The following is a 17361-nucleotide window of genomic DNA, read 5'->3' on the forward strand; positions in this document are numbered from 1 at the left end:
CACCAATAGGATTGTAATAGATAAGGTAAAAGTCTAACTCCTAGGGATGGATGCAGGGCTATAGGCTATCTTTACTATAAACTGCTTCCTTTGAGATGCTCAAGCCATGTCTCAGGAAAGAATCAAGCTCTCCTCAAAGTCATATGCATTCAGGTAGTAAGCTTGGATCTCTGCTGCTTTAGCATAAACTATCTGCTCATGAAAACAATACTCCGCATTGGTATCCTTTCACTGTTATTGTATTAGTCTTCTGCTTTCTAAACTGTCAAGAGGCTTTAGACACTGGGACAATGGGCTTCTTTCTCATGTTCCCATGATTTTTCTATCTTATCCTGAGTCAAAGTGACAAAGTTGTCCTCTGATCTCCACACACACACATTTGAGGCACATGAACACCCACGTATCATACACACACAATAACAACAAATAATTTTTTTCTAAGAATTACCATATAGTTGGGAAAATATTGAGAACTGGGTAGTTTCTGGGAAAAGTTTAGAAACATACAAAGGAAGAAAAGTGCAGGAACACACCTTCAGCAAATCAGGAACATACCCGAAGACTTGGCAGAGACAAGATCATTCCTTCCCTTAGAGCTGACCAGATGTACCCAAATTTGGGTATGTGTTTGGGTATGTTCAATGTGCATTCTTAAGGATCACTCCAAGCTACCAGTCAGGAAGGTTTCTTGGGATCACTAAAGTCTAGAAAATGGTAGTTTGAGTCACTGCTGTTTAAAATAAACACTAACTTCTTCCCTACGAGTGGTCAAAGGTGCTACGAATAGAACGGCTCAAGCAAGATACAAAAGCCTCAGTAACTGCTTTTTTTAACCTTAAATTTTAATTTAAAATCTAATGATTTATCATCATTTTTATGCCCATATATGTTTTGCTTGCATGCATTTATGTGGACCATGTATGTGACTGGTGCCCATGGGAGTCAGAAGAGGGCACTGGATTCCCTGGAATTTGAATTACAAATGGTTGTGAACCACTGTGTGGGCTCAGAATTGAAGCCAGATCCTCTGCAAGAACCGGAGATGTTTTTAACGTCTGAGCCCTCCCTTCGGCGCACTGCTTCCCCGCCCCCTTTAATGGTATTAAGAGAGATCTAGCTCAGTTGGAAGAATGTTTGCTTAGCTTGCACATGGCTCTGGGCTCTATTTGATGTCACATTCCTGTAATCATTCTGGACATCAAGGCAGAAAGGTGAGGTGTTCAGGTTCACCTTTGACTCCAAAAGGAGTTCTGAGCCAGTCCCAGACACATGTGACCCTGGTTTTTTTTTTTTTTTTAAAGAAAAAAATGTTAATGTTTCTTGGACCAAAGACCTTAATTCTGTACTTCCCAGCTAATGACATAGCTGGGCTTATTGACAAATGGCAGTTATTCACAGCGGAAGTGGGTTACTGTCTGGAAACTGCTGAAGCAGTTACCCAGACTGATGTGTGTGGGACCCTGCAAGAGCTTCCTATAGGAGCCTCTGGAAAATACCGCTATCACTTTTCTGCAGTGGAGATACTGAAATTGGTGTGAATGCAATGAAAGCTGAGACGCAGGTGGAAATTCTGAGATAGTTTTGTATCTTGAAAGCCAATTACTTGCTCCAATGCTGCATTTCCAGATTCAAGGTTTGAGGACAAATTTTTGCCGCTTTTGATCATGTGAGGCCTGGCAAATGCAGAACACACATAGGAAAGACTAAAAAAAAAAAAAAAAATTCCAAGACTGCTCCCAAAAATAGTAAGAAAGTTTCTTTTGTAAGCCGGGGGTGTATTTAACTCTGTGGGTGAGGCCCTTTAAGGGATACAATGCTGACTTGACTCTAGGAGGTAAATTTTGACCCTGATAGTTTTACTATCAGGAAGATTTTTTTTTAGGAAGGTGACGTCATCCTCAGCAGGACTCCACCCACCCAAAACCATCATGCATTTTCTCTGACTTCAATTGCAAATGAACGTTTATTTATTTACTACAAAATTACAAATGTATGTATGTCGCTCTGGTTGATTTGGAGCTGGCTGTGTAGACTAGACTGGCCTGGAGCTCACAGAAACCCACCCGCCTCTGTCTCTGAAGTACTGAGGTTAAAAACATATGTGATCACACCTGATGCTATGCTTGTTTTGCTTTTTTTTTTTTTTTTTTTTTTTTTCCCGGAGCTGGGGACCGAACCCAGGGCTTTGCGCTTCCTAGGCAAGCACTCTACCACTGAGCTAAATCCCCAACCCCGCTTGTTTTGCTTTTATAAATATTATTGTAAAGTATATGTGTGAGTGAGTGAGTAAGTGTGTGAGTGTGTGTGTGTGTGTGTGTGTGTGTGTGTGTGTGTGTGTGCGTGCGTGCGTGCACAAGTGCCAAGGCATGTTGGAGTTTAGCTTGCAAACTTTGGTTCTCTTCTATTGTGTGTGTTCTAGGGATGAACGCAGGTCATCAGGCTTTCATCAGCAACGACATTTATCTGCTAAGCCACCCGACTAGTCTGATTGCACAATCGCACCTTTTAAAATTCTCTGTTGTCATGAAAGACTGAGCTTTTGTATTTAGTAGGTCTGTGGGATGGCTTTGTTTTTCTTCTCATATTGTGCCTTTTTTTAATTCTGCTGATGGAGGTCCTCACACACTGGAGACAAGTGCCTTACAGCTGAGCCCTAGTAAAGGAATGCTTTTTTAACGTTTTTAATTTTAATTTTTTATTTTTTAGTTTGTGTTGAAAGATGAGTGCTGTCTGGATTTCTAGAGCAGAGCCTTTCAGCAAGAGGCCAGGCCTCTCTTGGGCCTTGGAAAGGAGGAACTAGTTAAAACTGAAATGCTTTATATGCCCCACCTCTTCCTTCTGTGGATGAAGAAATGGAGATGAAGGGAAGTACCTTTGGTGGGGGAAAATGCACAGCACTTTTTAAAAAAATTCATTATACCAGTTGCAAAACGGGCAACTCCAGCAAAAAGAAAACCTCTTTGGTGAAGAATATCTTAGGACGCGATCCCCTAAGCCCTGCTGCACTGCCAGTTCAGGCCTGCCTTTCCATTTCTATGTCTTTGCCTGATGCCCAAGGCTTGCTATTCCAGCAATCCCGAGAGGACTGTCTAGCCATTGCTGCCCAGGCAACCTCGGTCTTTGCTTCTTCCCCTCTTGACCACAATAGATGCTGCATGAGACAGTGGAGTGCTCATGTTAGACACTGATGTGGTGGTCTTAGATTCCTGAGTGACAGCATGACATGCCTACAGAGCACGGAGGACTAGAATCTATAAATAGGAATTTTGTTTTTCAGACAGAGTCTCCTTGCAGACTGGGCTGGCCTTGGACTTCTATCACACTCCGTTTGCTTTTCTGTAGTGCTGGGGATCAGGCCTGGGGCTTTGTGAATGCTCTGCGGGTGCTCGAGCAAGTAGAGCCAAAGTTCCTGGCCCTGATTTCATCTCGAAAGAGCCACACACAATCCAAACAGCAGTGACTAGTAAACGTGTAAGTCCCTCTTTCAATCCCAACCCCCATTTTTCTTCTCTCTCTCTCTCTCTCTCTCTCTCTCTCTCTCTGAAAAGAGGAAATGAAGAGTAAGCTAGCTTCCACAATAGCAGCAAAAAAAAAAAAATGAAGAATCAGGTTCCAATTATAGGTGTGGTCAGCGCCAAAGTCCATGTTATTTTCACAGTAATCCACAGACTATAAGGTACGTTGTCCTTTTCCTTCTGTTTAATCTTGTTTCCAGCAATTCATTTGGAGTAATTTATTCATGAATGCTTCTCTGAAAATAAGGTTGTCAGATTAAACATGAAGCAATATTTGGGACACATTTATACCAAAAAAATCATTTGTCATTTATTTGAAATTTGAAATTTAAATGTAACTAGGCATTTGATTTGAGACAGGGTTTCACAGTGTAGGCCAGACTGGCTTTGAATTCAATATAGTCCTGCCTCATTCTCCAGAGTGCTGGGCTGGGATTATAGGCCTCTACCAACACACTAGGGAAGAGTGTTCTCTCTCTCTCTCTCTCTCTCTCTCTCTCTCTCTCTCTCTCTCTCTGTGTGTGTGTGTGTGTGTGTGTGTGTGTGTGTGTGTGTCTCCCTCTCTCCCTCTCTGTCTCTGTCTCTCTCTGCCTCTCTCTCCTACTTCTCAGAGAAATAATGTCAAAGCCGTTTATGTGATGAAGTTAATTTACAATTATGGATGCTGGCACAAACAGGAGTAGCCTCAATTTGCAAAATACTTTAGCAGCAGGTACCACAATAGACTGCTATCCGTTTCTGTGCCTTTCATTATGTTCACTGAATGATGGTTTTCTGCTTGCAATGGTGGCATGGTCAGAAATAAAATAGTCAGCTAGTAGGCTAAAACAGATGGTGGTCAGAGCAGGTTGATTCTTAGCACTTTCCTGGGACCAAGCTAATGTGTGCCTCCAGGTGACTTTGCCCAGAAAGAAACTTTCTAACCCCATCCAACCTTTGAATCACAGAGCCTTTGTTAGTCTCAAGGGTTCCTGTGGCTTTTGGTCCAGGGATAAGACTTCCACTGAGCAGCCAGAGGGACTGTTTTAATTACTCGGGAACTTGGTCTTGCTGTCTCTTCTTCCTTCACTCTACCCCATACTTTCCTTGAAGTTGGCCAAATAGAACTGGGACCCCCAGGCATGGGACGTTCACCTAAGCCTTTAACTGCAAGGGAACCTGCTAGTAGTAGGGATTGGTGCCGTTAACATTTTATATTCAGCTTTATCTTAGGCTCTTGAGGTAAACAGCGGGCATTGTGTGTTATTTATTGTTATGTCAAGAACCCCTAGAGATACATAGGACAGGAGAAAAATTGGAACTGCTTTTGTTCACCCTTCTAACAAATGAGTACACAATATATTTTGGTGTCAAATACTTAGTGGGGGGGGGAAGCCTTCTTTGTTAAAAAAAAAGACTAAAGACAACAGATACTGAAGCGATTTGAACTTTGTAGCCGATATCCTTCTAATATTTTTAGTTCGGTACCATCTGTTTATCTGACATTAAATTTCCAGCAAATGGTCATGCCGGGAGATGCTGTTTTCATTTTTATGTGCAGCCGAAACACAGAATAATAAGAATCTGCTTGAGTTGAAGAAATATGTTTGTAAATGGTCTCCCTCTCGTTTTTTAATCAGAGCTGGCTGAGAAAGTGACTTTTGAAGCTTGTGGCAGCACCTTTTTGCCCAATTTTCAGTCCAAATAGCTGAGGTTGGAAGACAGCATTTGTCGTGTATTTAGATGCAGCAGAGGAAGGCCTCTGCAGCTCCAAGAGAGACCCAGGTATCACAAATATCTTCTTCTCCTCCCCATTAGACGGCTCTCTAATTATTTCTTGTCTCTTTGCCTGACACCAGCGACAAGCAGGCACTGGGTCTGTAAATTAAAAGTGCACATAGCAAATTACATACCACCCAGTCGCTGATGTTATTTTTATTTGGCTCTACGAAAATCACAGCCTACACATTAATTGGCATTTGTTTACAGGAGGGGAAAACGATGACTTTTTGAGAACTATGACTCAGTGGAACCACTTCTCCTCACACTGGCTTGCAAATGGAATCGCTAGGCTCCCTTTGGGCTGCATGGGTGATTCCAGCAGGAGTCTGGGATTGTGCCCAACAGAGTGTTAATTAAAGAGAGCCACCTCTTGTCACGTTCTCACTCCTGCAAGGCTTCAAAATCCTCCAGTCGCCTCTTTAATCAACAACATGTGTTGGATGCCTACTTATAGTGTGAAGCACTCCAGCTACCATGCGGATTTCAAAGGCAGTGGTGAGGACAGGGTTTGATTGCATGGCTTTAAAGTCAAGGCCGCTAAACCGACATTAAGCGAGGCCCTTTATACCTGCCAGTGGCATAGGATACATTTTGTGAAAGAGACAGATCTTGCCTCTTTTTTTTTTTTTTTTTTTGTCTTTGTACTTCCAGGATTAACATCCATTTGCTTCAACACAGGGTTTCTGGTAGCTGAGGCTGGCCCAGACTCACCAAGCAGCCAAGGTTAACCTTGAATTTCTGATCCTCCTGCTTTTATCTCCCAAGTGTTGCATTGCAATCTTGTCCTGCTATGTCACTTCATTATTTTTAAACCAATCAAGTCTTGTGATGCTTATCAAACAACCTCAACTTTCATTTCTTTTTTGAGACAGGGTCTCATGTAACCCAGGCAGACCTTGAATTCACCATTGATGAGAGGATGAGCTTCTGCTTCTGATCTCACTGCTTCTGACCCTCAAAGGGTTGAAGCTGACAGGTGTGGACCACTGTGCCCAGTTTATGCAGTAGTGGAAATCAACCCCAGGCTTTGTGTATAGGCATGCACTCTACCAGAATGGGCTACATTCCCAACCCCAGTAAAAAGGAATTTTCTTATTGAACAGGATGAAATTAATTTGGTGTGCCAACTTAATACTGAAAAAGAAAAACAAAACAAACACACAGAAAACCTCAGTGCATTAATTTGGACTGTAATGGTTGGTCTTCAGGATCAAACTTCACTCGGAAGTTCCCACTGGAGGTGTAGGTCAGTTGTAGATTCCTAGCGTAGCCCTCACAAGAAACATCAAATGAAGTTCTTACTTGAGCTAAGGTGGGGGATAGGGACCGCATTCCTTGGACTTCTGGGTACACACCCAGGGCACTCAGGGCATGCTGAATGAGTATCTAAACGAATAATAATTTATACACATGGTATTAGGTGAATAAAAATATACGGTGTGCTTTCATGCCTAGTTGTCCTTCTCTTCTGTATTGCAGTTTCCTAATGTAAAGTCCAGACTGAACAATGCCAAAGTTATCTGTAAACTCATTGAGCAGAGGACACTTATCACATATTCAATACACAGAGAACATAGGTTGTGGATAAAATTTTCATTTCCTATTCTGTGTTTTATGCCAGTCAGAAAGTCTTTATATAGAGATAGATCTATTTATTGACACAAAATGCATGGCAAATAGAAGATAAGCTCACTGGGAATGCAGCCCTGTGCTAAGGCAGTTACCTAGCATGTGGTAGGCTCTGAGGTCTATCGCTAGCAAGAAGAAAAAATGAAGGTGAAATTACATTTTTTTTTAAAAAAAGAAACTTGATGCTGTAGTCAATATAGGCTGCTGTGACAAAACACCATAGACTGGGTGGTGTAAACACCAAAAAATCCCTTTGCACAGAAATTCCTTCTCTTTCTAGTATAGTAGAGACGGTTACCTCTCTCCCGCCTTCTTGCATGGTCACAATGTTTTCTGATTAGGGCCCTTCACTTATGACCTTCCATCTTGCCTCTTGAGGGACATCTACTCCGGGAAGTCAGGGCTTGAGCACAGGAATGAAGGAGAAAGAGGATAGTTTCCCCCATAGTGATGCTCAGACTGGTCTGGCAAAGATACTTTATAGAACCCTCAAGTTACTAACACACACACACACACACACACACACACACACACACACACACACACACCTTTTAAAAGACCTGTGTCACAATTGTCTGTCAGTTGTATGTCTTAAAAAAAGTTGGCCTTTGAATTTTAAAGTTGAAAAATATTAGCTGATGAATGGAATGTTAAAAGTTAGGAGAGCTGGTCCTCTGCTACAATGACTGAAGAGAGGCAGAAGGCTTTTAGGATGCTGTCATGTTCTACTTCCTGGTTCATGTGAATTCAACAAATGGGCTCAGTTTTGAAGCATTCCTTCAGTTGTTCATATACAGTTTGTGCGATTTCTTGCACACATATTTTATATAGGTCAATCAAAACTCAAGGCATCATGACTGGGGAGGTAGCTCAGTTGATAGGGAGCTTGCCTGTGTGAAGCACTCTGTAAACTGGAAATGGTGTCATAGGCTTATAATCCCAGTACTCAGGAAAAAGTGGCAGGTGTGGAAGCTCTCAATTCTAGGTTACCCTTGAGCTACTTAGCAAGTTCAAGGACAGCCTCCCGGGATAAACAAAACCTGTCTCTAACTAAACCAAATGAAACCAACCCCAAAAGAAACAGACAAACAAACTAAATTAAAGGCAGGAAAGAAAAAGAAATCAGAGCGATGCATTTAACACAGGAGATAAACTCTACAAGTCATGTACTACTTTAGTCCAGACTAACAGGCCACTCCTCCTTTGTTCTTTGTAGTTCAAAAAGTCATAAGAGGTTAAAATCTAATGAGTCAGAGTGTACAGAGGAGACTGGCCTTGTAGTTGAGTATAATATTATCTTCCCAGAGGCATAGGCTGAACTGCAGACACAGTTAAAATTTCTGGCTGACATTGCTTGATGCTGTTTCCCAGTCTGGTAGCTTAATGGCTGGAGGCTAAAAAGCCACGTTTCCAGGGAGAGGAGGAAAGTTTTCTGAGCAGGGGGGCAATGTGGACTCAAGCCCAGACATATAACTAGGCTTCTCTCAAGAGAGGTGGCAGTTTCAAATGACTCGCAAAGAAACACTGTAGCAACAAACCAAAGGGGGAGTGGGAAAGCAAAATATAAAGTTAAAGGCTGTGTTGTGTTCTAGGAGATTCCAGCTGCTCTGGCCAGCAGCTTTGGATCTAAGCAGTGATAGAACTGGTTTTCTTAGACGATGGGTAGAGTTGAAAAATGAGGCAATATATTTGTGATTCTTAATATCAGTGTTCTTAGAAGCTTCGAGCTCATGCACCCAGGGTGGAGCACTTTCTAAAAAAAACAAAACAAAAAAACAAAACAAAACAAAAACAAAAAACAAAAAACAAAACACCAAAAACTACAGCTAAGGAATTAGCCCTGTCAAAAGCTTGTGACTAGCCAGTGGCTTTGGAGAGACCAGTGGCTTATGAATAGGTTACTGCGTGAATTTCAGAATACCGTGACTGCTTCTTTGTCCCCAGCTCTTTCATTCACTTTTCACTGTTTCACACTGTGCTTTAAACTTCTAACAGAGCATTAACAGCAGTAGCCAGTTGGATATTTTCAAAACCCTTTCAACTGGAGGGAGCTAATGGCACCACTCAGTCTAATGCAAGTCCCGTGTTTCCGTGAACACTGTTATCAACCATTATCTTGGTGACTTTGCGAGGTTGATCATGTGTAAGGTAAATACTATCTACCTTTGTTTATCTTTTATGGAAATAGAGGTATAATGTTGGTTGTGAGCCTAGCCTTTAATGGCTGAGCCATCTCTCTGGCCCTGAGATATAATTTAAAAAGCCAGGTTTAATGAGGTGCTCTTGTTATCCTAGTACTGCGCATGTGGTAGGTTTCAGATGGGAAAATCAAAAGTTCAAGGTCATCCTTGGCTATGTATTGAGCTTTAAGGCCAACCTGGGAAATATGATGTCTTCTCTTAAAATAAATAAGTAGCCAGACAGAGTGGCACATGGCTTTAATCCCAGCACTCAGGAGGCAGAAACGGGTGGTTCTCTATGAGTTCAGGACCAGCCTGGTCTACATACTGAGGTATAGGATTATATACAGTGAGACCCTGTCTCAAAAACAACCCCTTGAACCTCTTTTCCATCTGTGTCCTGCCTGATGAGTAACAATGATTTTTGCATTGTTGAAAGATTAGGATTTGGTGTGTGAGGGTGGCGCACCTTATACTGAGAATAGGCTTAATTCTTGGAGCTTTAGTAAAGTAGAATTCTCTAGATACACTCACTTTGGACTCTAGATATTGATAGGTTTACGGTGCTTTCTCTTCACTATTATGCAACCATCGACATTCCTAGTGGTCCTGGACTGGCAGGTCCTGGACCCTTACCTCAAGGCTCTTTCAAAAGGCACTTTCAAGCATTTAAGAGACACCTTCAGTGGCTAAGATCATGTGCTGCTCCTCCAGAAGACAGGTGTAATTCCACCCACGAAGTGGCTTACAACTGCCTGAACCTCCATTTGCCAAGGGATCCAATGCTTCCAGCTTCCATGGACACTTGTGTGCATGCATGGGCGTGTGTGCGCTCTCTCTCTCTCTCTCTCTCTCTCTCTCTCTCTCTCTCTCTCTCACACACACACACACACACACACACACACACACACACACGAATAAAATAACCTTCAAAAAAGAAATGCAGTTTCAGATGTCCTCCCCCAATACAATATAGTCATACCTCAGTCTGCATAGAAAATAGGTTCGAAGGCAACCTATTATCTTTGGATACTCAAATCCATAGACAGGTCTCTTTTGTAAAATGACATACTGTTGACATAGAACTTGTGAATGGCCTCTTTTAGCATTTATGCCATCTCTGATTGCCTCATATTACCCGATACAGTGCTAAACAAATTGTTCAACTGCATTGATTAAGAAATGAAGACAAGCGGGACAGGGATCCTGTACATGTTCCTATCTCCTAATAGTTTTTTTTTTCTGAAATTGCATCCCAGATGCAGAAGCCCTGGGTACGGGAGCTGACTGTATGAAGCAGAACCATCTTGGTTGGCCTGTTTCTCGGGGGTTGAGTGCTTACTTACAATAGATGACAACTTGGGTTTATTCTCTAGCTACATCCCCCTCATACACACACCTTTAGCATATGTATATGTGTGTATAGTATATGCCTCATCACTCATGAAGAGGTAGGAAAATGGTGAGTTTGAGGCTAGCCTGAACTGTATTGTGAGCTCAAAGGCATCCTGCTCTGTAGGAAGATCCCATTTCCAAAAATGAACTCAAAACCAAAAAGGAGCGGGTCAACATCTGCAATTTAAAAGTGTCTTTACTGTTTTTTTCCCCCAATTTTACATATCAATGTACTTCACTATGGCATTTTCATATATTAAGACATTTTCATATATATGTATGTATATGATGTAGTTTGGTCATATTTATCCTTTATTACTCCTTTTTGTTCCCTTCCTTCTGGTTGATCTTTCTTTTTCCAAAGGATCCTCTTGTATATTCATCTCTTTATTTAAAATAAAATTGTGTATGTACAGTATATGCATGTGGTATATATGCAGGTGCATTTGCATGTGTACAGGTGCATGTGAAGGACAGATACCAAATTCAAGTCCTTCTTTTGATCATTTTCTAAATTATCTTTAGGACAGCATCTCTTACTAAACCCAGTACTCAATAATTGGCTAGACTGTCTGACAGGGAGCTTTAGGGATCTGCCTGTCTCTGCCCCTATTACACGAGGGTTAGAGATGTGTAGGATCACGCCTAGCTTTTTTTTTTTTTATTACAAGTGCTGGGGATCAGAATTCAGAATTCAGAATTCAGAGCCTGGTGCTTGGCAACAGACATTTTACTAAGCTATCTCCTCAGCTCCCAGTGTTTGTTGAGTAATACAAGTTTACAGGAGCATCTGTATCTTACCAGTGGTTAGACCACTGAAAATAAGTCTCCCCCTCAACCCCTGGAAACTATTGACTACCTAGACATCCTTAAATAGAGGCGGTACTTTGTAATTCCCTCCTCCTAGCAACTGTTAACTGCCTATAAATTCTTGGAGAGGGTGGGGCACCCTAAGCTCCTCCTACTTTGTGAACAGACTGTTGAGCTCAGTCTTTATATGTATGTGTGTGTGTGTGTGTGTGTGTGTGTGTGTGTGTGTGTATAATATTGAAGCTGAAGGACAATATCATGAGTTCAAACAAACAAACAAAAAAATCCAAGGGCAGAGACATTATGCATTTCTGAAGCTGCTAGAAGGAGAAGAAAGAAGAGAAAGGGACTAAAACAGCCTCCTGTTGAGGAAGAAGCCCATGATGATGAGGAGGAGTTGGGGTAAAGAGTAAGGGAGCCCCAAGCACCAGAAAAAAAAATACAGACTTAGGTTGTAGCCAGAACACAAACAAACAAACAAAGAACAAAACAGAAAAAAAGAAAGGAAAAGTTGTACGTTTCTGAGTCAGAGCACAGAAGGGTGGACCTGCCCACAAGACTCTCATGGAGACTCATAGGGAATCATTCTGGGGGCAGGGATTCTGGGAAGAAAAACAGATCTGATTTCATTAAATAGACAATCATTTCCTCTACCTCTTTAGCATGGCTTAAAGTGAGTCTAAAGTCCTAGGGTGGTTCTGTTATCCTGAGGACTGTCCTCCTCAGTCTCTGTGTAGGATCTATAAATAGTTCATGGTTTCTAGTGGATAAGGGGAGATTTGTTTTCAGTGGTCTGAACTCTGGTAGGATGCTTCTGCTCCTGTCATGGGCCTGCTCAACTGGATTAGCTCATAAAGGAGGAAACAATAGAATATCTCTCCTCCAAAAGGGTAATGCTAAGATAATTTAGGAGGTAGACTAAAATTGGGTTATAATATCCCATTTTCACCACAAAAAAAATCTAGAGATCCAGATCCAAAATGGTCTACTACAAAGGATCAATGTCTGGGCTGAAGTTCTAGTCCCCACCCACACATATAGCCTTTAGGCAGGAGTACTTATTGATGAGATGAGAAACTGGGCCTTTCTTCTGGTGTTCCTGGCCAGAGAGCCAAGAACATTTCTAGACCTTCTACCTTTGCGATCTCTGCCATGAGCTGACTGTCCAATCTCTCCTTCCTGTTCTTATCACTCCCTCTCTGAAGAAGACACCCTTATTGCCAATAGGGTGTTGAGATGGTAGCTGATCTGGTTTCTTTTAGGTAAATTAACATATTGGGTGTGGTTATTGAGATAACCCTTTAGTGTGTTTATCTAAAAGACTCCCAAAGTACATCAGTGGTTTTATTTGTATAACTGCCAGGTATAAGAAGGGGAGGAAGTCCTTGACTGGTGCTTGGAGAGAGATGTGAGGAAAAGTAAAGGCAAGAGTTATTTATCTTACAGGTTTGAAGCAAGCAACAGGGAGAAGCCAGAAGAGGAGATTTTAAAATGTCTAAATCGAGATCCACTAAACTCTCTTAATGGCATCACTAGAGCATCGATCCATTGGGATCCTCCTCATTTTTCTCCCTTTGACTTCCAAGGCTGGACTAGAGATTGATGAAGTCAGGATCTGCTTTGAGCACTTTGATAGATTTGGGGGGGGGGGGTAGCCAGGATTACAGTGCAAAGTCATCCCCAGATGGGTTCTAGACAGGAAGAGAGTGAAGAAATTTAACTATCATTTGATTTGTAGGCAAAAACAATAGTGGGCCTGTGACTCTCCTTTGTAGGAAAGCACTGATGTGTTGAAATTGAGCCAGGGTCATAAGAGTCTTCTATCTTAATGCAGGTCTTGCACAGGTGATCACAGCTGCAAAGAGTTCAAGAATACAGTGGCCATATCATGCTTAGAAGGCAGCATTCCACAACATGCCATCACTTTCTCTGGATCTTTAGTTCTTTCCTGGTCCTTCTGAGATGTTCCCTGAGCCTGTGGATTGGGGGATACAGGTATCTTATTTAGGACTGAGCTTAGAATATGCATTTTAACAAGATCTCCAATAACCATGTAGGCAATGGTAGTAATTGAGTGTTCTCTTCTGCAAACATCCCCTACCTGGCTCAGCGTGCAGTTCTTTGGGATGACTTTCACAAGTTTATATCACTCCTTAGGAAATATTCCAGAGTGGCACATACAGGTAACTTAGCAAGTCAATTTTCAGTCAAAGCTTTTCATGTGACTTCATCCCCTCAGGCCTTTGAAACTAGACAGATGGCAGAGAGCAGGCTGACTGGTGGATGAGAATGAGAGGGCCAAGCAGAATTGAGAGCAGAGCACCTTGGGTAGAAGAAAATAAGTAGAATCCATAACTAGGGTACTCTGGGACCCTGGAGCTGTATGAGAGGGAGGGGGATTGCACAGAAAATAAAAATATCTATAACAATGGTCACAACAATAGTAAGTTAATAGCTGTTGGTATAGAGCTTCCTAAGGGAGGAAGAGAGGAGTTCCTTAAAAAGAAACAGATTCGACTTGGACATAATGGTGCACATCCACGCACTAAGCAAAACCAGCACTCAGGAAACAGAGGCAGGAGGATGAGGACTTTGAAGCCATCTTGGGCTACAAGAGACCCTAACTAAAAAAAAAAAATAAAATGAACAGTACCAACCGCAAAGCAGATTACTCAGAAACAGGATTTCTGAGGGTTTAGGACACTCAAGTCTTCATGGGAAAAGCTTGAGAATCATATTCTTTTCTAAAAGTCTTATTTCTTATATCACATATATTAGTATCTTGCCTGCATGTATGTATGTATGTATGTATGTAGGTACACTATGTGCATATAGTGGCCATGCAGACTAGAAAAGGGTATTGCAATCCCTGGAACTGGAGTTACAGATGGTTTTGAACCAACATGTGGATACTTGGAACCAAACCAAGGTCCTTTGAAAGCATAGCAAGTTCTTTTAACTACTGAGGCATCTCTCTATCTCCAAGAATGTGATATTTACTATCAGGGCTAAGTCAGTGAACAATGATTCTGGATGCCGTGCCTCGTGGACCACAATTGTCACCATTGCTCAGTGATCCTGAAATAGGACTTCTCAAACTTTCTTAAACATTCAGGACTCCCTTTCAGCTGAGAAATTTTTATGCAATTCCAGATATATAGGTCTATAAAATAGGTATAAAAGTCAAACATTTATTGCTAACAAATCATGGGGAAATATATTTTACAACCATTCTTGAGGGAAGGTTGACAAAACCAAAACAATTCTTTGGTATACATATCATATTACCATTTATCACTGATCAAAGCAAATTTGCATACTAATGAGATTGGTATGTTTGCTTATTGCTGTAAAGGTATGGTACTGCATGCCATAGAGCCGTTTCAATGTTTTTCAGAGTTGAAGAATATGTTTTAAATTTTGTATTAATTCTTCGAGATTCGGTACAATACATTTTGATTGTAGTCACAGCTCCTCAACTCCTCCCAGATCCACTCCTACTCCCTACCCACACAACTTTCCGTACTTAAAATAATGAAGCCATCAAATCCAAATTGTGCTGCACGCATATTTTTTGGATGTGTGGCCTTTCTCCTTTTCTCTCCCCTACCAGGGGCCACAGTCTTAAAGAAAACTGACTAGTTGTTTTCTGGTGGCTCTCACTTGTCAATAGTTCTTTAGCTACGGATGGGAAGTTTTGTGCCCTCCTCCATTCTACATGCTGGGACTTTATCTGGCTTCAACATGTACAGGTTTGCCCGCACTGTCACTACTGCTGTGTCCAGAAGCCACTGTCTTCTTCGTAGCTTTCCATTGCCTCTGACTCTTCCACCTTTCCTCAGAGATGATTCCTGAGCTTTGGGGATGCAGAATTGTTGTAGTTTTCCTTGGTCATCACTCTCTGTGGCAAAAGATTCTTCTCTGATGAGGGTCGAGAAATGTGCTAATTGATGAGTAGAAATGGAAGTTGTTAGAAGTCAGTTTAATACTGTGTCTATTTAGCAGGACCATAGTTTGGAGGTCCACGGGAAGGTGACCACTGGGTAGCATGCCATGATTGCCCAGCCCTACAAGACTCAAAGAGCAAATTGGTGAAGTCCGGGGATTTGTCTGTGGACTTCACCTAAGAAGAGGAGCTGTAACCTGATAATGCTCAGAGGAATCTCTACAAGGATGTGCTGCTGGACAAGTGTCACATTGCCAACTTTACCCAGACAGGTGTGGGACCTGAGGACCACCCCTCTTCAGGTAGAAAACCTGGACACACAGGGACAATATTCCACCCATTCCTGTAACCTGCCTGAAGAAGACATGTCATGTACCTGTCTTTCTGCTCTCCCTCCTGACTCCCTGTATTCTAGTGGGGACCCCAGATTCACACCACCAATTCCATCCATTCCCACCAAGCACTCTTGGTTCCTATTTCTAGGCTGGGACCCTAGACTAGGAATATTTTGTTTTTATAATCATCAATGCTCAGAATCCTGCCTCACATAAATAAATAGTTAGAATATGGCTGAGGTTTGCCAGATATCCTTTGGATTATTATTATTTTTTTAAATGAAGCCCAAGTCATCAACTTAAATAGCAACTTAAAAAATAATTCTAACATGAAGCAGTACATAATTGTGCTTATTGGATACTTACATGCTAAGGAGTGATACTAGGAAAATATTAAGTCTGTCTTCTATAATCTTGTGTTTCTCTAAGGGGCAGAAAATGTTGTGTGTGAACTGAAGACACTGAAATTCAGAGTGTACAGTAGCCTCAAAAACTAAGGTGTAGAAGAAAATGAAGGAAGAGAAGTCGCCATGGGTTAGGTGAGTTCAAGACAGCATGGCCCTTAGGCTTTGCCACTTGGAGTTAAGAACAGCCCAGATGGAACATAGTAACATCTTATTATAGGAAAGAAGATTCAAATAGCATAGAGAGGAGATATCTGCCCAGCTCCAATTTAAGGCTTATTCTAAATATAAAGGTTGTGTGTGTCTTTTATCTGGCAACTAAATGGTCCAAGATGGCGTAGAAACCCCTAGTCAGAATTAAAATTTTCTACAGCAAGGGACTTGCTTGCAGTTTCTGAGGATTTACCAATAATCATCATGGTGGGGAGCAGACAGACAGCTGCTGAGAGCTTTGTACCCAATCCAGAGGCATCAGACAGAGAGAGAGAGAGAGAGAGAGAGAGAGAGAGAGAGAGAGAGAGAGACAGAGACAGAGACAGAGACAGAGACAGAGAGACAGAGAGAGAGGAAGATGGAGAGAGAGGAAGATGGAGAGAGAGGAAGATGGAGAGAGAGGAAGATGGAGAGAGAGGAAGATGGAGAGAGAGGAAGATGGAGAGAGAGGAAGATGGAGAGAGAGGAAGATGGAGAGAGAGAGAGAGAGAGAGAGAGAGAGAGAGAGAGAGAGAGAGAGAGAGAGAGAGGCAGACAGACAGGTCTGGGTAGGCTTTTATTCTACCCTCAGTGACACACCTCCTCCAACACCTCCTAATCCTTCCCAAACTTCATCAACTGGAGATCAAGCATTCAGACATGTGAGTCTACAGGACTGAGGGTAGAGGTGGGGCATTCTCATTCAGACCCGTGCAGCAGGCCAGTGCTTTGCAGTCAGTTCTAGGTCAGCCAGTCCTACATGAGGCCCTGACTCAAAAACCAAGATCAAAGGCTGGAGAGATGGCTCAGTAGTTAAGACCATTGACTGCTCTTCCAGAGGTCCTGAGTTCAAATCTCAGCCACCACATGGTGGCTCACAACCATCTGTAATGCGATCTGATGCCCTCTTCTGATGGTGTCTGAAGACAGCAACAATGTACTCATATATAAAATAAATAAAAATCTTTATATAAAAATACTCAACCAGAAAAAAAGAAAACCAAAATCAAGATGTCTCATGAAGCATCGTTTGTGTCTCATGGTGTGTCAGCATGTGCAGTATGAGACGTGTTGACATGTCCATGTGCCTGTTTAGAACCAAGGCTGCAGTGAAGCCATGCAATGCAACACGCGTGAGTCCTGCCTGAAACACTCTGCATTCATGATTCATCTTGTTTCAAATTAGGCTTTTTT

General features: G+C 42.0%; 1 long non-coding RNA gene across 2 annotated transcripts in view; it reads left to right on the forward strand.

Annotated features, from left to right (window-relative positions):
* The first annotated feature begins 2377 nt into the window (after positions 1-2377).
* Positions 2378-17361, forward strand: part of LOC120099257 (uncharacterized) — a 118396-nt gene continuing 103412 nt past the window's right edge. Inside the window, exons 1-3 of one of the 2 annotated variants that reach the window (XR_005498330.2) lie at positions 2378-3676; positions 15293-15538; positions 16001-16110. This is a non-coding gene — a long non-coding RNA (uncharacterized LOC120099257). Of the gene's footprint in view, positions 3677-15292; positions 17174-17361 lie in introns of those variants that run through there. The other variant, XR_010061442.1, reaches the window with a different exon arrangement.

This window comes from Rattus norvegicus, chromosome X (assembly GCF_036323735.1).
Source record: "Rattus norvegicus strain BN/NHsdMcwi chromosome X, GRCr8, whole genome shotgun sequence".
NCBI classification, from domain to species: domain Eukaryota; kingdom Metazoa; phylum Chordata; class Mammalia; order Rodentia; family Muridae; genus Rattus; species Rattus norvegicus.